This window comes from Spinacia oleracea, chromosome 1, assembly GCF_020520425.1.
Source record: "Spinacia oleracea cultivar Varoflay chromosome 1, BTI_SOV_V1, whole genome shotgun sequence".
In the NCBI taxonomy this organism is placed as follows: domain Eukaryota; kingdom Viridiplantae; phylum Streptophyta; class Magnoliopsida; order Caryophyllales; family Amaranthaceae; genus Spinacia; species Spinacia oleracea.
In genome coordinates, this window is record NC_079487.1 from 49,772,602 (window position 1) to 49,793,603 (window position 21,002).

The following is a 21,002-nucleotide window of genomic DNA, read 5'->3' on the forward strand; positions in this document are numbered from 1 at the left end:
ATCTTCACTTTCCCCTTGTCTTTTGGGCGAAAATAGCGCATGGCTAGCTCTGCACAACCCAAGGCGAACAGAGAGAAGAGAAAGAACAAAAACTTGCAACATTAAGATGGAAAATCGCAGATTAAACTGAAGGAAATAATGCCCTTGGTCCAAGTATGCATTCAATGTTAAGTCTAATAAATGCGGTTCAGTATTAATTAACAAGTTAATAATTCAGTGAGATCAAGTGAGCTGAATGCCTGACTAGAGGCCGCTTCAGTTCAAGTGGAATTAATTATATTAATCCACAGTTTACTCTTGACTGAACCCGTAGGGTCACACAAATAGTACGTAAACGGATCAAGTATTTAATGGCATTAAATACTCCATCTATGGATATTAGGAATCGACGGATCATGGTTTCAGTGGGAGCTGAGATCGTCACAGGCAAGAAATGAATACTCCGGAAACGATGATATTGCCGGAAACGGAAATATGGATCGTATCGGAAATATAAATATTATCCAAGTCGTAGATGTTGCCGGAAACAGATACATGGTACGTATCGGAAAATATTATCGAAAATGGAAATATTGCCGGAATCGGAAATATTGCCGGAAACGGAAATATTGTCAGAATCGGAAGTATTATCGGAATCGGAAAATAATTCCGGAAACGGAAATATTAAATATTTGTTCGAAACGGAAATTGATTCCGGAATCGGAAATATTAAATATTGTTCGTATCGGAAATGAATTCCGGAACCGGGAATTTAATCGGAAGCGTATCGTACGAATAAACATCGGACGAGCTTGCTAGACGCAAGGCCTAGCACGAAGCTAGGCCCAACGACTAGCAAAGCCCGCGCGCGACCAAAGCAAGCAAAGCCCAAACGCGAGAGCAAGGCCTGCAGGCGCGCGCCCCTCGTGGGCTGCGAGCACTTGCTGGGCCTGGGCTCAGCGCGCGCGCGCATGGCGCTCCTCGTGGGCTGCTGCGCCTGCGTGTGTGTTTGTGCTTGCGTACGAAACCTTGATCGGTTAGGATTCGTATAAGATTGATTTCCTAAGTCTACTAGATAAATTAAGTGATTGAATTTTAGATTAATTCAGATTCACTAAATCGTTTCCTAGTAGGATTCTAATATCCGATACTCATGCCCTATAAATAGGTGATCAATGCTCACAATTTATATCGAGTATTCAAGTATTCAAAGTGATTTTTGAGAGCAAAAATTCAGTCATACAATTGCCTATATGTGCCGAAAATTCTAAGTACCTTAAGGGCGATCCTAGTTGATCAAGCTTAAGGCGGATCCGGACGTGCTGTGGACTATCTACGGAGGGACGACACTTGGAGTCCTAAAGACTTGTTCTTGTTCGGTTCGGGCGCAGCTAGGGAAGGCACGCAACAAAGTGTATGCATCTAAACTATGCTAAATGATTATGTGTAAATAATATGCTTTCCTGGCTTTATGGTTTTTCCGCATGATTTATGAATTGTCATATGTATCATAACCTTACAAAAACAACAAACTTCTCCTCATGCTCCTTGAGCTTTTCCTCGTTTTGCTTAGCATTAGCCTCAGCCACCCGAAGAGAGGAGGTCTGCGACTTGATGACCACGTCCATATCAGTGCGGATTTCCTCCGCCTTCTTCTCATCATATTTTTCGTGGTTCTCTATTTGATCCTTATGATCAAGCAGCTCATGGTGCATGTTGGCGAGATACCGCCGATCTTCCGCTAACCTGATCAACGGCATAAGGTAAAACGATTAGCCCAAAAAAAAGGAACTCACGTCCAGCACAAGGGACCGTATGGCCCCAAATAAGACGTCTTCAATCCCAGGGAGAGACTCCACATACTTTTTGGGAATTCAGGAATAAACAAAGGAGAGAATTTTGTCCTTCTCCTTCGAGCTAAAACCGCTAGAAGGCGGAATTTCTGCAACTTCGGCCTTCCTCATCCACTGAGGATCAAACCCCCCTGTACCAAACATGCAAAACTAAATATTACCACACAATTGATAGTCATATACAAGACGTCTTGCTCAAGACATTTTACCTGGGGTTGCCGCCTGAGAAGAAGATGGAGATCGGGGCAACGTCTTCTCCGCATCAGGGTTAAGACCTCCTTTTGCAGGAGGGGGACCATCCTCTTCCCAGCAATCTCCTCAGTGACAGCATCAGCAGCGTCAGCGGCCAACTCAGTCTCCACTGCCGCTTTGGCTGATGTCTCCTTAGCATCCAGGTTACTCGCCTTGGACGCCTCTCCCTCCACCCCGTCGGGAGCATTATCACCTATAATTTTGGCAGCAGAAGAATCTCCTTTGTTGGGCGGGGAATTCCCCAAGTCCACGACCACTGGTGGAGTCGTCGTCAGGGGCTCGGGTATCCCGACATTGGCAGAACCTCCTTTCTTTTTGAAAGAAGGCCGCTTCGGGTAAGGTGGTGCCAAGGTAGAACCCAACCTCTTCACAGAAGCAGCCGTTGCAGACCCCTACAATTAAAGAAACAAAAATTCAGAATAGCTCCAAGTTCATGAAGAAAATACTTACACAAAGAAAATTTGGCATACCTTAAAGACCTCGTCAGTCCTTCTTCTTCTTGGCCTCTATGGCCTTAAAAACCTCGTCCGCATATACCCGAGTCAGCCACTCAAGCATCTTCACTTTCCCCTTGTCTTTTGGGCGAAAACAGCGCATGGCTAGCTCTGCACAACCCAAGGCGAACAGAGAGAAGAGAAAGAACAAAAACTTGCAACATTAAGATGGAAAATCGCAGATTAAACTGAAGGAAATAATGCCCTTGGTCCAAGTATGCATTCAATGTTAAGTCTAATAAATGCGGTTCAGTATTAATTAACAAGTTAATAATTCAGTGAGATCAAGTGAGCTGAATGCCTGACTAGAGGCCGCTTCAGTTCAAGTGGAATTAATTATATTAATCCACAGCTTACTCTTGACTGAACCCGTAGGGTCACACAAATAGTACGTAAATGGATCAAGTATTTAATGGCATTAAATACTCCATCTATGGATATTCGGAATCGACGGATCATGGTTTCAGTGGGAGCTGAGATCGTCACAGGCAAGAAATGAATACTCCGGAAACGATGATATTGCCGGAAACGGAAATATGGATCGTATCGGAAATATAAATATTATCCAAGTCGTAGATGTTGCCGGAAACAGAAACATGGTACGTATCGGAAAATATTATCGGAAATGGAAATATTGCCGGAATCGGAAATATTGCCGGAAACGGAAATATTGTCAGAATCGGAAGTATTATCGGAATCGGAAAATAATTCCGGAAACGGAAATATTAAATATTTGTTCGAAGCGGAAATTGATTCCGGAATCGGAAATATTAAATATTGTTCGTATCGGAAATGAATTCCGGAACCGGGAATTTAATCGGAAGCGTATCGTACGAATAAACATCGGACGAGCTTGCTAGACGCAAGGCCTAGCACGAAGCTAGGCCCAACGACTAGCAAAGCCCGCGCGCGACCAAAGCAAGCAAAGCCCAAACGCGAGAGCAAGGCCTGCAGGCGCGCGCCCCTCGTGGGCTGCGAGCACTTGCTGGGCCTGGGCTCAGCGCGCGCGCGCATGGCGCTCCTCGTGGGCTGCTGCGCCTGCGTGTGTGTTTGTGCTTGCGTACGAAACCTTGATCGGTTAGGATTCGTATAAGATTGATTTCCTAAGTCTACTAGATAAATTAAGTGATTGAATTTTAGATTAATTCAGATTCACTAAATCGTTTCCTAGTAGGATTCTAATATCCGATACTCATGCCCTATAAATAGGTGATCAATGCTCACAATTTATATCGAGTATTCAAGTATTCAAAGTGATTTTTGAGAGCAAAAATTCAGTCATACAATTGCCTATATGTGCCGAAAATTCTAAGTACCTTAAGGGCGATCCTAGTTGATCAAGCTTAAGGCGGATCCGGACGTGCTGTGGACTATCTACGGAGGGACGACACTTGGAGTCCTAAAGACTTGTTCTTGTTCGGTTCGGGCGCAGCTAGGGAAGGCACGCAACAAAGTGTATGCATCTAAACTATGCTAAATGATTATGTGTAAATAATATGCTTTCCTGGCTTTATGGTTTTTCCGCATGATTTATGAATTGTCATATGTATCATAACCTTACAAAAACAACAAACTTCTCCTCATGCTCCTTGAGCTTTTCCTTGTTTTGCTTAGCATTAGCCTCAGCCACCCGAAGAGAGGAGGTCTGCGACTTGATGACCACGTCCATATCAGTGCGGATTTCCTCCGCCTTCTTCTCATCATATTTTTCGTGGTTCTCTATTTGATCCTTATGATCAAGCAGCTCATGGTGCATGTTGGCGAGATACCGCCGATCTTCCGCTAACCTGATCAACGGCATAAGGTAAAACGATTAGCCCAAAAAAAAGGAACTCACGTCCAGCACAAGGGACCGTATGGCCCCAAATAAGACGTCTTCAATCCCAGGGAGAGACTCCACATACTTTTTGGGAATTCAGGAATAAACAAAGGAGAGAATTTTGTCCTTCTCCTTCGAGCTAAAACCGCTAGAAGGCGGAATTTCTGCAACCTCGGCCTTCTTCATCCACTGAGGATCAAACCCCCCTGTACCAAACATGCAAAACTAAATATTACCACACAATTGATAGTCATATACAAGACGTCTTGCTCAAGACATTTTACCTGGGGTTGCCGCCTGAGAAGAAGATGGAGATCGGGGCAACGTCTTCTCCGCATCAGGGTTAAGACCTCCTTTTGCAGGAGGGGGACCATCCTCTTCCCAGCAATCTCCTCAGTGACAGCATCAGCAGCGTCAGCGGCCAACTCAGTCTCCACTGCCGCTTTGGCTGATGTCTCCTTAGCATCCAGGTTACTCGCCTTGGACGCCTCTCCCTCCACCCCGTCGGGAGCATTATCACCTATAATTTTGGCAGCAGAAGAATCTCCTTTGTTGGGCGGGGAATTCCCCAAGTCCACGACCACTGGTGTAGTCGTCGTCAGGGGCTCGGGTATCCCGACATTGGCAGAACCTCCTTTCTTTTTGAAAGAAGGCCGCTTCGGGTAAGGTAGTGCCAAGGTAGAACCCAACCTCTTCACAGAAGCAGCCGTTGCAGACCCCTACAATTAAAGAAACAAAAATTCAGAATAGCTCCAAGTTCATGAAGAAAATACTTACACAAAGAAAATTTGGCATACCTTAAAGACCTCGTCAGTCCTTCTTCTTCTTGGCCTCTATGGCCTTAAAAACCTCGTCCGCATATACCCGGGTCAGCCACTCAAGCATCTTCACTTTCCCCTTGTCTTTTGGGCGAAAACAGCGCATGGCTAGCTCTGCACAACCCAAGGCGAACAGAGAGAAGAGAAAGAACAAAAACTTGCAACATTAAGATGGAAAATCGCAGATTAAACTGAAGGAAATAATGCCCTTGGTCCAAGTATGCATTCAATGTTAAGTCTAATAAATGCGGTTCAGTATTAATTAACAAGTTAATAATTCAGTGAGATCAAGTGAGCTGAATGCCTGACTAGAGGCCGCTTCAGTTCAAGTGGAATTAATTATATTAATCCACAGCTTACTCTTGACTGAACCCGTAGGGTCACACAAATAGTACGTAAACGGATCAAGTATTTAATGGCATTAAATACTCCATCTATGGATATTCGGAATCGACGGATCATGGTTTCAGTGGGAGCTGAGATCGTCACAGGCAAGAAATGAATACTCCGGAAACGATGATATTGCCGGAAACGGAAATATGGATCGTATCGGAAATATAAATATTATCCAAGTCGTAGATGTTGCCGGAAACAGAAACATGGTACGTATCGGAAAATATTATCGGAAATGGAAATATTGCCGGAATCGGAAATATTGCCGGAAACGGAAATATTGTCAGAATCGGAAGTATTATCGGAATCGGAAAATAATTCCGGAAACGGAAATATTAAATATTTGTTCGAAGCGGAAATTGATTCCGGAATCGGAAATATTAAATATTGTTCGTATCGGAAATGAATTCCGGAACCGGGAATTTAATCGGAAGCGTATCGTACGAATAAACATCGGACGAGCTTGCTAGACGCAAGGCCTAGCACGAAGCTAGGCCCAACGACTAGCAAAGCCCGCGCGCGACCAAAGCAAGCAAAGCCCAAACGCGAGAGCAAGGCCTGCAGGCGCGCGCCCCTCGTGGGCTGCGAGCACTTGCTTGGCCTGGGCTCAGCGCGCGCGCGCATGGCGCTCCTCGTGGGCTGCTGCGCCTGCGTGTGTGTTTGTGCTTGCGTACGAAACCTTGATCGGTTAGGATTCGTATAAGATTGATTTCCTAAGTCTACTAGATAAATTAAGTGATTGAATTTTAGATTAATTCAGATTCACTAAATCGTTTCCTAGTAGGATTCTAATATCCGATACTCATGCCCTATAAATAGGTGATCAATGCTCACAATTTATATCGAGTATTCAAGTATTCAAAGTGATTTTTGAGAGCAAAAATTCAGTCATACAATTGCCTATATGTGCCGAAAATTCTAAGTACCTTAAGGGCGATCCTAGTTGATCAAGCTTAAGGCGGATCCGGACGTGCTGTGGACTATCTACGGAGGGACGACACTTGGAGTCCTAAAGACTTGTTCTTGTTCGGTTCGGGCGCAGCTAGGGAAGGCACGCAACAAAGTGTATGCATCTAAACTATGCTAAATGATTATGTGTAAATAATATGCTTTCCTGGCTTTATGGTTTTTCCGCATGATTTATGAATTGTCATATGTATCATAACCTTACAAAAACAACAAACTTCTCCTCATGCTCCTTGAGCTTTTCCTCGTTTTGCTTAGCATTAGCCTCAGCCACCCGAAGAGAGGAGGTCTGCGACTTGATGACCACGTCCATATCAGTGCGGATTTCCTCCGCCTTCTTCTCATCATATTTTTCGTGGTTCTCTATTTGATCCTTATGATCAAGCAGCTCATGGTGCATGTTGGCGAGATACCGCCGATCTTCCGCTAACCTGATCAACGGCATAAGGTAAAACGATTAGCCCAAAAAAAAGGAACTCACGTCCAGCACAAGGGACCGTATGGCCCCAAATAAGACGTCTTCAATCCCAGGGAGAGACTCCACATACTTTTTGGGAATTCAGGAATAAACAAAGGAGAGAATTTTGTCCTTCTCCTTCGAGCTAAAACCGCTAGAAGGCGGAATTTCTGCAACCTCGGCCTTCCTCATCCACTGAGGATCAAACCCCCCTGTACCAAACATGCAAAACTAAATATTACCACACAATTGATAGTCATATACAAGACGTCTTGCTCAAGACATTTTACCTGGGGTTGCCGCCTGAGAAGAAGATGGAGATCGGGGCAACGTCTTCTCCGCATCAGGGTTAAGACCTCCTTTTGCAGGAGGGGGACCATCCTCTTCCCAGCAATCTCCTCAATGACAGCATCAGCAGCGTCAGCGGCCAACTCAGTCTCCACTGCCGCTTTGGCTGATGTCTCCTTAGCATCCAGGTTACTCGCCTTGGACGCCTCTCCCTCCACCCCGTCGGGAGCATTATCACCTATAATTTTGGCAGCAGAAGAATCTCCTTTGTTGGGCGGGGAATTCCCCAAGTCCACGACCACTGGTGGAGTCGTCGTCAGGGGCTCGGGTATCCCGACATTGGCAGAACCTCCTTTCTTTTTGAAAGAAGGCCGCTTCGGGTAAGGTAGTGCCAAGGTAGAACCCAACCTCTTCACAGAAGCAGCCGTTGCAGACCCCTACAATTAAAGAAACAAAAATTCAGAATAGCTCCAAGTTCATGAAGAAAATACTTACACAAAGAAAATTTGGCATACCTTAAAGACCTCGTCAGTCCTTCTTCTTCTTGGCCTCTATGGCCTTAAAAACCTCGTCCGCATATACCCGAGTCAGCCACTCCAGCATCTTCACTTTCCCCTTGTCTTTTGGGCGAAAACAGCGCATGGCTAGCTCTGCACAACCCAAGGCGAACAGAGAGAAGAGAAAGAACAAAAACTTGCAACATTAAGATGGAAAATCGCAGATTAAACTGAAGGAAATAATGCCCTTGGTCCAAGTATGCATTCAATGTAAAGTCTAATAAATGCGGTTCAGTATTAATTAACAAGTTAATAATTCAGTGAGATCAAGTGAGCTGAATGCCTGACTAGAGGCCGCTTCAGTTCAAGTGGAATTAATTATATTAATCCACAGCTTACTCTTGACTGAACCCGTAGGGTCACACAAATAGTACGTAAACGGATCAAGTATTTAATGGCATTAAATACTCCATCTATGGATATTCGGAATCGACGGATCATGGTTTCAGTGGGAGCTGAGATCGTCACAGGCAAGAAATGAATACTCCGGAAACGATGATATTGCCGGAAACGGAAATATGGATCGTATCGGAAATATAAATATTATCCAAGTCGTAGATGTTGCCGGAAACAGAAACATGGTACGTATCGGAAAATATTATCGGAAATGGAAATATTGCCGGAATCGGAAATATTGCCGGAAACGGAAATATTGTCAGAATCGGAAGTATTATCGGAATCGGAAAATAATTCCGGAAACGGAAATATTAAATATTTGTTCGAAACGGAAATTGATTCCGGAATCGGAAATATTAAATATTGTTCGTATCGGAAATGAATTCCGGAACCGGGAATTTAATCGGAAGCGTATCGTACGAATAAACATCGGACGAGCTTGCTAGACGCAAGGCCTAGCACGAAGCTAGGCCCAACGACTAGCAAAGCCCGCGCGCGACCAAAGCAAGCAAAGCCCAAACGCGAGAGCAAGGCCTGCAGGCGCGCGCCCCTCGTGGGCTGCGAGCACTTGCTGGGCCTGGGCTCAGCGCGCGCGCGCATGGCGCTCCTCGTGGGCTGCTGCGCCTGCGTGTGTGTTTGTGCTTGCGTACGAAACCTTGATCGGTTAGGATTCGTATAAGATTGATTTCCTAAGTCTACTAGATAAATTAAGTGATTGAATTTTAGATTAATTCAGATTCACTAAATCGTTTCCTAGTAGGATTCTAATATCCGATACTCATGCCCTATAAATAGGTGATCAATGCTCACAATTTATATCGAGTATTCAAGTATTCAAAGTGATTTTTGAGAGCAAAAATTCAGTCATACAATTGCCTATATGTGCCGAAAATTCTAAGTACCTTAAGGGCGATCCTAGTTGATCAAGCTTAAGGCGGATTCGGACGTGCTGTGGACTATCTACGGAGGGACGACACTTGGAGTCCTAAAGACTTGTTCTTGTTCGGTTCGGGCGCAGCTAGGGAAGGCACGCAACAAAGTGTATGCATCTAAACTATGCTAAATGATTATGTGTAAATAATATGCTTTCCTGGCTTTATGGTTTTTCCGCATGATTTATGAATTGTCATATGTATCATAACCTTACAAAAACAACAAACTTCTCCTCATGCTCCTTGAGCTTTTCCTCGTTTTGCTTAGCATTAGCCTCAGCCACCCGAAGAGAGGAGGTCTGCGACTTGATGACCACGTCCATATCAGTGCGGATTTCCTCCGCCTTCTTCTCATCATATTTTTCGTGGTTCTCTATTTGATCCTTATGATCAAGCAGCTCATGGTGCATGTTGGCGAGATACCGCCGATCTTCCGCTAACCTGATCAACGGCATAAGGTAAAACGATTAGCCCAAAAAAAAGGAACTCACGTCCAGCACAAGGGACCGTATGGCCCCAAATAAGACGTCTTCAATCCCAGGGAGAGACTCCACATACTTTTTGGGAATTCAGGAATAAACAAAGGAGAGAATTTTGTCCTTCTCCTTCGAGCTAAAACCGCTAGAAGGCGGAATTTCTGCAACCTCGGCCTTCCTCATCCACTGAGGATCAAACCCCCCTGTACCAAACATGCAAAACTAAATATTACCACACAATTGATAGTCATATACAAGACGTCTTGCTCAAGACATTTTACCTGGGGTTGCCGCCTGAGAAGAAGATGGAGATTGGGGCAACGTCTTCTCCGCATCAGGGTTAAGACCTCCTTTTGCAGGAGGGGGACCATCCTCTTCCCAGCAATCTCCTCAGTGACAGCATCAGCAGCGTCAGCGGCCAACTCAGTCTCCACTGCCGCTTTGGCTGATGTCTCCTTAGCATCCAGGTTACTCGCCTTGGACGCCTCTCCCTCCACCCCGTCGGGAGCATTCTCACCTATAATTTTGGCAGCAGAAGAATCTCCTTTGTTGGGCGGGGAATTCCCCAAGTCCACGACCACTGGTGGAGTCGTCGTCAGGGGCTCGGGTATCCCGACATTGGCAGAACCTCCTTTCTTTTTGAAAGAAGGCCGCTTCGGGTAAGGTAGTGCCAAGGTAGAACCTAACCTCTTCACAGAAGCAGCCGTTGCAGACCCCTACAATTAAAGAAACAAAAATTCAGAATAGCTCCAAGTTCATGAAGAAAATACTTACACAAAGAAAATTTGGCATACCTTAAAGACCTCGTCAGTCCTTCTTCTTCTTGGCCTCTATGGCCTTAAAAACCTCGTCCGCATATACCCGAGTCAGCCACTCAAGCATCTTCACTTTCCCCTTGTCTTTTGGGCGAAAACAGCGCATGGCTAGCTCTGCACAACCCAAGGCGAACAGAGAGAAGAGAAAGAACAAAAACTTGCAACATTAAGATGGAAAATCGCAGATTAAACTGAAGGAAATAATGCCCTTGGTCCAAGTATGCATTCAATGTTAAGTCTAATAAATGCGGTTCAGTATTAATTAACAAGTTAATAATTCAGTGAGATCAAGTGAGCTGAATGCCTGACTAGAGGCCGCTTCAGTTCAAGTGGAATTAATTATATTAATCCACAGCTTACTCTTGACTGAACCCGTAGGGTCACACAAATAGTACGTAAACGGATCAAGTATTTAATGGCATTAAATACTCCATCTATGGATATTCGGAATCGACGGATCTTGGTTTCAGTGGGAGCTGAGATCGTCACAGGCAAGAAATGAATACACCGGAAACGATGATATTGCCGGAAACGGAAATATGGATCGTATCGGAAATATAAATATTATCCAAGTCGTAGATGTTGCCGGAAACGGAAACATGGTACGTATCGGAAAATATTATCGGAAATGGAAATATTGCCGGAATCGGAAATATTGCCGGAAACGGAAATATTGTCAGAATCGGAAATATTATCGGAATCGGAAAATAATTCCGGAAACGGAAATATTAAATATTTGTTCGAAACGGAAATTGATTCCGGAATCGGAAATATTAAATATTGTTCGTATCGGAAATGAATTCCGGAACCGGGAATTCAATCGGAAGCGTATCGTACGAATAAACATCGGACGAGCTTGCTAGACGCAAGGCCTAGCACGAAGCTAGGCCCAACGCCTAGCAAAGCCCGCGCGCGACCAAAGCAAGCAAAGCCCAAACGCGAGAGCAAGGCCAGCAGGCGCGCGCCCCTCGTGGGCTGCGAGCACTTGCTGGGCCTGGGCTCAGCGCGCGCGCGCATGGCGCCCCTCGTGGGCTGCTGCGCCTGCGTGTGTGTTTGTGCTTGCGTACGAAACCTTGATCGGTTAGGATTCGTATAAGATTGATTTCCTAAGTCTACTAGATAAATTAAGTGATTGAATTTTAGATTAATTCAGATTCACTAAATCGTTTCCTAGTAGGATTCTAATATCCGATACTCATGCCCTATAAATAGGTGATCAATGCTCACAATTTATATCGAGTATTCAAGTATTCAAAGTGATTTTTGAGAGCAAAAATTCAGTCATACAATTGCCTATATGTGCCGAAAATTCTAAGTACCTTAAGGGCGATCCTAGTTGATCAAGCTTAAGGCGGATCCGGACGTGCTGTGGACTATCTACGGAGGGACGACACTTGGAGTCCTAAAGACTTGTTCTTGTTCGGTTCGGGCGCAGCTAGGGAAGGCACGCAACAAAGTGTATGCATCTAAACTATGCTAAATGATTATGTGTAAATAATATGCTTTCCTGGCTTTATGGTTTTTCCGCATGATTTATGAATTGTCATATGTATCATAACCTTACAAAAACAACAAACTTCTCCTCATGCTCCTTGAGCTTTTCCTCGTTTTGCTTAGCATTAGCCTCAGCCACCCGAAGAGAGGAGGTCTGCGACTTGATGACCACGTCCATATCAGTGCGGATTTCCTCCGCCTTCTTCTCATCATATTTTTCGTGGTTCTCTATTTGATCCTTATGATCAAGCAGCTCATGGTGCATGTTGGCGAGATACCGCCGATCTTCCGCTAACCTGATCAACGGCATAAGGTAAAACGATTAGCCCAAAAAAAAGGAACTCACGTCCAGCACAAGGGACCGTATGGCCCCAAATAAGACGTCTTCAATCCCAGGGAGAGACTCCACATACTTTTTGGGAATTCAGGAATAAACAAAGGAGAGAATTTTGTCCTTCTCCTTCGAGCTAAAACCGCTAGAAGGCGGAATTTCTGCAACCTCGGCCTTCCTCATCCACTGAGGATCAAACCCCCCTGTACCAAACATGCAAAACTAAATATTACCACACAATTGATAGTCATATACAAGACGTCTTGCTCAAGACATTTTACCTGGGGTTGCCGCCTGAGAAGAAGATGGAGATCGGGGCAACGTCTTCTCCGCATCAGGGTTAAGACCTCCTTTTGCAGGAGGGGGACCATCCTCTTCCCAGCAATCTCCTCAATGACAGCATCAGCAGCGTCAGCGGCCAACTCAGTCTCCACTGCCGCTTTGGCTGATGTCTCCTTAGCATCCAGGTTACTCGCCTTGGACGCCTCTCCCTCCACCCCGTCGGGAGCATTATCACCTATAATTTTGGCAGCAGAAGAATCTCCTTTGTTGGGCGGGGAATTCCCCAAGTCCACGACCACTGGTGGAGTCGTCGTCAGGGGCTCGGGTATCCCGACATTGGCAGAACCTCCTTTCTTTTTGAAAGAAGGCCGCTTCGGGTAAGGTAGTGCCAAGGTAGAACCCAACCTCTTCACAGAAGCAGCCGTTGCAGACCCCTACAATTAAAGAAACAAAAATTCAGAATAGCTCCAAGTTCATGAAGAAAATACTTACACAAAGAAAATTTGGCATACCTTAAAGACCTCGTCAGTCCTTCTTCTTCTTGGCCTCTATGGCCTTAAAAACCTCGTCCGCATATACCCGAGTCAGCCACTCCAGCATCTTCACTTTCCCCTTGTCTTTTGGGCGAAAACAGCGCATGGCTAGCTCTGCACAACCCAAGGCGAACAGAGAGAAGAGAAAGAACAAAAACTTGCAACATTAAGATGGAAAATCGCAGATTAAACTGAAGGAAATAATGCCCTTGGTCCAAGTATGCATTCAATGTAAAGTCTAATAAATGCGGTTCAGTATTAATTAACAAGTTAATAATTCAGTGAGATCAAGTGAGCTGAATGCCTGACTAGAGGCCGCTTCAGTTCAAGTGGAATTAATTATATTAATCCACAGCTTACTCTTGACTGAACCCGTAGGGTCACACAAATAGTACGTAAACGGATCAAGTATTTAATGGCATTAAATACTCCATCTATGGATATTCGGAATCGACGGATCATGGTTTCAGTGGGAGCTGAGATCGTCACAGGCAAGAAATGAATACTCCGGAAACGATGATATTGCCGGAAACGGAAATATGGATCGTATCGGAAATATAAATATTATCCAAGTCGTAGATGTTGCCGGAAACAGAAACATGGTACGTATCGGAAAATATTATCGGAAATGGAAATATTGCCGGAATCGGAAATATTGCCGGAAACGGAAATATTGTCAGAATCGGAAGTATTATCGGAATCGGAAAATAATTCCGGAAACGGAAATATTAAATATTTGTTCGAAACGGAAATTGATTCCGGAATCGGAAATATTAAATATTGTTCGTATCGGAAATGAATTCCGGAACCGGGAATTTAATCGGAAGCGTATCGTACGAATAAACATCGGACGAGCTTGCTAGACGCAAGGCCTAGCACGAAGCTAGGCCCAACGACTAGCAAAGCCCGCGCGCGACCAAAGCAAGCAAAGCCCAAACGCGAGAGCAAGGCCTGCAGGCGCGCGCCCCTCGTGGGCTGCGAGCACTTGCTGGGCCTGGGCTCAGCGCGCGCGCGCATGGCGCTCCTCGTGGGCTGCTGCGCCTGCGTGTGTGTTTGTGCTTGCGTACGAAACCTTGATCGGTTAGGATTCGTATAAGATTGATTTCCTAAGTCTACTAGATAAATTAAGTGATTGAATTTTAGATTAATTCAGATTCACTAAATCGTTTCCTAGTAGGATTCTAATATCCGATACTCATGCCCTATAAATAGGTGATCAATGCTCACAATTTATATCGAGTATTCAAGTATTCAAAGTGATTTTTGAGAGCAAAAATTCAGTCATACAATTGCCTATATGTGCCGAAAATTCTAAGTACCTTAAGGGCGATCCTAGTTGATCAAGCTTAAGGCGGATTCGGACGTGCTGTGGACTATCTACGGAGGGACGACACTTGGAGTCCTAAAGACTTGTTCTTGTTCGGTTCGGGCGCAGCTAGGGAAGGCACGCAACAAAGTGTATGCATCTAAACTATGCTAAATGATTATGTGTAAATAATATGCTTTCCTGGCTTTATGGTTTTTCCGCATGATTTATGAATTGTCATATGTATCATAACCTTACAAAAACAACAAACTTCTCCTCATGCTCCTTGAGCTTTTCCTCGTTTTGCTTAGCATTAGCCTCAGCCACCCGAAGAGAGGAGGTCTGCGACTTGATGACCACGTCCATATCAGTGCGGATTTCCTCCGCCTTCTTCTCATCATATTTTTCGTGGTTCTCTATTTGATCCTTATGATCAAGCAGCTCATGGTGCATGTTGGCGAGATACCGCCGATCTTCCGCTAACCTGATCAACGGCATAAGGTAAAACGATTAGCCCAAAAAAAAGGAACTCACGTCCAGCACAAGGGACCGTATGGCCCCAAATAAGACGTCTTCAATCCCAGGGAGAGACTCCACATACTTTTTGGGAATTCAGGAATAAACAAAGGAGAGAATTTTGTCCTTCTCCTTCGAGCTAAAACCGCTAGAAGGCGGAATTTCTGCAACCTCGGCCTTCCTCATCCACTGAGGATCAAACCCCCCTGTACCAAACATGCAAAACTAAATATTACCACACAATTGATAGTCATATACAAGACGTCTTGCTCAAGACATTTTACCTGGGGTTGCCGCCTGAGAAGAAGATGGAGATCGGGGCAACGTCTTCTCCGCATCAGGGTTAAGACCTCCTTTTGCAGGAGGGGGACCATCCTCTTCCCAGCAATCTCCTCAGTGACAGCATCAGCAGCGTCAGCGGCCAACTCAGTCTCCACTGCCGCTTTGGCTGATGTCTCCTTAGCATCCAGGTTACTCGCCTTGGACGCCTCTCCCTCCACCCCGTCGGGAGCATTCTCACCTATAATTTTGGCAGCAGAAGAATCTCCTTTGTTGGGCGGGGAATTCCCCAAGTCCACGACCACTGGTGGAGTCGTCGTCAGGGGCTCGGGTATCCCGACATTGGCAGAACCTCCTTTCTTTTTGAAAGAAGGCCGCTTCGGGTAAGGTAGTGCCAAGGTAGAACCTAACCTCTTCACAGAAGCAGCCGTTGCAGACCCCTACAATTAAAGAAACAAAAATTCAGAATAGCTCCAAGTTCATGAAGAAAATACTTACACAAAGAAAATTTGGCATACCTTAAAGACCTCGTCAGTCCTTCTTCTTCTTGGCCTCTATGGCCTTAAAAACCTCGTCCGCATATACCCGAGTCAGCCACTCAAGCATCTTCACTTTCCCCTTGTCTTTTGGGCGAAAACAGCGCATGGCTAGCTCTGCACAACCCAAGGCGAACAGAGAGAAGAGAAAGAACAAAAACTTGCAACATTAAGATGGAAAATCGCAGATTAAACTGAAGGAAATAATGCCCTTGGTCCAAGTATGCATTCAATGTTAAGTCTAATAAATGCGGTTCAGTATTAATTAACAAGTTAATAATTCAGTGAGATCAAGTGAGCTGAATGCCTGACTAGAGGCCGCTTCAGTTCAAGTGGAATTAATTATATTAATCCACAGCTTACTCTTGACTGAACCCGTAGGGTCACACAAATAGTACGTAAACGGATCAAGTATTTAATGGCATTAAATACTCCATCTATGGATATTCGGAATCGACGGATCTTGGTTTCAGTGGGAGCTGAGATCGTCACAGGCAAGAAATGAATACACCGGAAACGATGATATTGCCGGAAACGGAAATATGGATCGTATCGGAAATATAAATATTATCCAAGTCGTAGATGTTGCCGGAAACGGAAACATGGTACGTATCGGAAAATATTATCGGAAATGGAAATATTGCCGGAATCGGAAATATTGCCGGAAACGGAAATATTGTCAGAATCGGAAATATTATCGGAATCGGAAAATAATTCCGGAAACGGAAATATTAAATATTTGTTCGAAACGGAAATTGATTCCGGAATCGGAAATATTAAATATTGTTCGTATCGGAAATGAATTCCGGAACCGGGAATTCAATCGGAAGCGTATCGTACGAATAAACATCGGACGAGCTTGCTAGACGCAAGGCCTAGCACGAAGCTAGGCCCAACGCCTAGCAAAGCCCGCGCGCGACCAAAGCAAGCAAAGCCCAAACGCGAGAGCAAGGCCAGCAGGCGCGCGCCCCTCGTGGGCTGCGAGCACTTGCTGGGCCTGGGCTCAGCGCGCGCGCGCATGGCGCCCCTCGTGGGCTGCTGCGCCTGCGTGTGTGTTTGTGCTTGCGTACGAAACCTTGATCGGTTAGGATTCGTATAAGATTGATTTCCTAAGTCTACTAGATAAATTAAGTGATTGAATTTTAGATTAATTCAGATTCACTAAATCGTTTCCTAGTAGGATTCTAATATCCGATACTCATGCCCTATAAATAGGTGATCAATGCTCACAATTTATATCGAGTATTCAAGTATTCAAAGTGATTTTTGAGAGCAAAAATTCAGTCATACAATTGCCTATATGTGCCGAAAATTCTAAGTACCTTAAGGGCGATCCTAGTTGATCAAGCTTAAGGCGGATCCGGACGTGCTGTGGACTATCTACGGAGGGACGACACTTGGAGTCCTAAAGACTTGTTCTTGTTCGGTTCGGGCGCAGCTAGGGAAGGCACGCAACAAAGTGTATGCATCTAAACTATGCTAAATGATTATGTGTAAATAATATGCTTTCCTGGCTTTATGGTTTTTCCGCATGATTTATGAATTGTCATATGTATCATAACCTTACAAAAACAACAAACTTCTCCTCATGCTCCTTGAGCTTTTCCTCGTTTTGCTTAGCATTAGCCTCAGCCACCCGAAGAGAGGAGGTCTGCGACTTGATGACCACGTCCATATCAGTGCGGATTTCCTCCGCCTTCTTCTCATCATATTTTTCGTGGTTCTCTATTTGATCCTTATGATCAAGCAGCTCATGGTGCATGTTGGCGAGATACCGCCGATCTTCCGCTAACCTGATCAACGGCATAAGGTAAAACGATTAGCCCAAAAAAAGGAACTCACGTCCAGCACAAGGGACCGTATGGCCCCAAATAAGACGTCTTCAATCCCAGGGAGAGACTCCACATACTTTTTGGGAATTCAGGAATAAACAAAGGAGAGAATTTTGTCCTTCTCCTTCGAGCTAAAACCGCTAGAAGGCGGAATTTCTGCAACCTCGGCCTTCCTCATCCACTGAGGATCAAACCCCCCTGTACCAAACATGCAAAACTAAATATTACCACACAATTGATAGTCATATACAAGACGTCTTGCTCAAGACATTTTACCTGGGGTTGCCGCCTGAGAAGAAGATGGAGATCGGGGCAACGTCTTCTCCGCATCAGGGTTAAGACCTCCTTTTGCAGGAGGGGGACCATCCTCTTCCCAGCAATCTCCTCAGTGACAGCATCAGCAGCGTCAGCGGCCAACTCAGTCTCCACTGCCGCTTTGGCTGATGTCTCCTTAGCATCCAGGTTACTCGCCTTGGACGCCTCTCCCTCCACCCCGTCGGGAGCATTCTCACCTATAATTTTGGCAGCAGAAGAATCTCCTTTGTTGGGCGGGGAATTCCCCAAGTCCACGACCACTGGTGGAGTCGTCGTCAGGGGCTCGGGTATCCCGACATTGGCAGAACCTCCTTTCTTTTTGAAAGAAGGCCGCTTCGGGTAAGGTAGTGCCAAGGTAGAACCTAACCTCTTCACAGAAGCAGCCGTTGCAGACCCCTACAATTAAAGAAACAAAAATTCAGAATAGCTCCAAGTTCATGAAGAAAATACTTACACAAAGAAAATTTGGCATACCTTAAAGACCTCGTCAGTCCTTCTTCTTCTTGGCCTCTATGGCCTTAAAAACCTCGTCCGCATATACCCGAGTCAGCCACTCAAGCATCTTCACTTTCCCCTTGTCTTTTGGGCGAAAACAGCGCATGGCTAGCTCTGCACAACCCAAGGCGAACAGAGAGAAGAGAAAGAACAAAAACTTGCAACATTAAGATGGAAAATCGCAGATTAAACTGAAGGAAATAATGCCCTTGGTCCAAGTATGCATTCAATGTTAAGTCTAATAAATGCGGTTCAGTATTAATTAACAAGTTAATAATTCAGTGAGATCAAGTGAGCTGAATGCCTGACTAGAGGCCGCTTCAGTTCAAGTGGAATTAATTATATTAATCCACAGCTTACTCTTGACTGAACCCGTAGGGTCACACAAATAGTACGTAAACGGATCAAGTATTTAATGGCATTAAATACTCCATCTATGGATATTCGGAATCGACGGATCTTGGTTTCAGTGGGAGCTGAGATCGTCACAGGCAAGAAATGAATACACCGGAAACGATGATATTGCCGGAAACGGAAATATGGATCGTATCGGAAATATAAATATTATCCAAGTCGTAGATGTTGCCGGAAACGGAAACATGGTACGTATCGGAAAATATTATCGGAAATGGAAATATTGCCGGAATCGGAAATATTGCCGGAAACGGAAATATTGTCAGAATCGGAAATATTATCGGAATCGGAAAATAATTCCGGAAACGGAAATATTAAATATTTGTTCGAAACGGAAATTGATTCCGGAATCGGAAATATTAAATATTGTTCGTATCGGAAATGAATTCCGGAACCGGGAATTCAATCGGAAGCGTATCGTACGAATAAACATCGGACGAGCTTGCTAGACGCAAGGCCTAGCACGAAGCTAGGCCCAACGCCTAGCAAAGCCCGCGCGCGACCAAAGCAAGCAAAGCCCAAACGCGAGAGCAAGGCCAGCAGGCGCGCGCCCCTCGTGGGCTGCGAGCACTTGCTGGGCCTGGGCTCAGCGCGCGCGCGCATGGCGCCCCTCGTGGGCTGCTGCGCCTGCGTGTGTGTTTGTGCTTGCGTACGAAACCTTGATCGGTTAGGATTCGTATAAGATTGATTTCCTAAGTCTACTAGATAAATTAAGTGATTGAATTTTAGATTAATTCAGATTCACTAAATCGTTTCCTAGTAGGATTCTAATATCCGATACTCATGCCCTATAAATAGGTGATCAATGCTCACAATTTATATCGAGTATTCAAGTATTCAAAGTGATTTTTGAGAGCAAAAATTCAGTCATACAATTGCCTATATGTGCCGAAAATTCTAAGTACCTTAAGGGCGATCCTAGTTGATCAAGCTTAAGGCGGATCCGGACGTGCTGTGGACTATCTACGGAGGGACGACACTTGGAGTCCTAAAGACTTGTTCTTGTTCGGTTCGGGCGCAGCTAGGGAAGGCACGCAACAAAGTGTATGCATCTAAACTATGCTAAATGATTATGTGTAAATAATATGCTTTCCTGGCTTTATGGTTTTTCCGCATGATTTATGAATTGTCATATGTATCATAACCTTACAAAAACAACAAACTTCTCCTCATGCTCCTTGAGCTTTTCCTCGTTTTGCTTAGCATTAGCCTCAGCCACCCGAAGAGAGGAGGTCTGCGACTTGATGACCACGTCCATATCAGTGCGGATTTCCTCCGCCTTCTTCTCATCATATTTTTCGTGGTTCTCTATTTGATCCTTATGATCAAGCAGCTCATGGTGCATGTTGGCGAGATACCGCCGATCTTCCGCTAACCTGATCAACGGCATAAGGTAAAACGATTAGCCCAAAAAAAAGGAACTCACGTCCAGCACAAGGGACCGTATGGCCCCAAATAAGACGTCTTCAATCCCAGGGAGAGACTCCACATACTTTTTGGGAATTCAGGAATAAACAAAGGAGAGAATTTTGTCCTTCTCCTTCGAGCTAAAACCGCTAGAAGGCGGAATTTCTGCAACCTCGGCCTTCCTCATCCACTGAGGATCAAACCCCCCTGTACCAAACATGCAAAACTAAATATTACCACACAATTGATAGTCATATACAAGACGTCTTGCTCAAGACATTTTACCTGGGGTTGCCGCCTGAGAAGAAGATGGAGATCGGGGCAACGTCTTCTCCGCATCAGGGTTAAGACCTCCTTTTGCAGGAGGGGGACCATCCTCTTCCCAGCAATCTCCTCAGTGACAGCATCAGCAGCGTCAGCGGCCAACTCAGTCTCCACTGCCGCTTTGGCTGATGTCTCCTTAGCATCCAGGTTACTCGCCTTGGACGCCTCTCCCTCCACCCCGTCGGGAGCATTCTCACCTATAATTTTGGCAGCAGAAGAATCTCCTTTGTTGGGCGGGGAATTCCCCAAGTCCACGACCACTGGTGGAGTCGTCGTCAGGGGCTCGGGTATCCCGACATTGGCAGAACCTCCTTTCTTTTTGAAAGAAGGCCGCTTCGGGTAAGGTAGTGCCAAGGTAGAACCTAACCTCTTCACAGAAGCAGCCGTTGCAGACCCCTACAATTAAAGAAACAAAAATTCAGAATAGCTCCAAGTTCATGAAG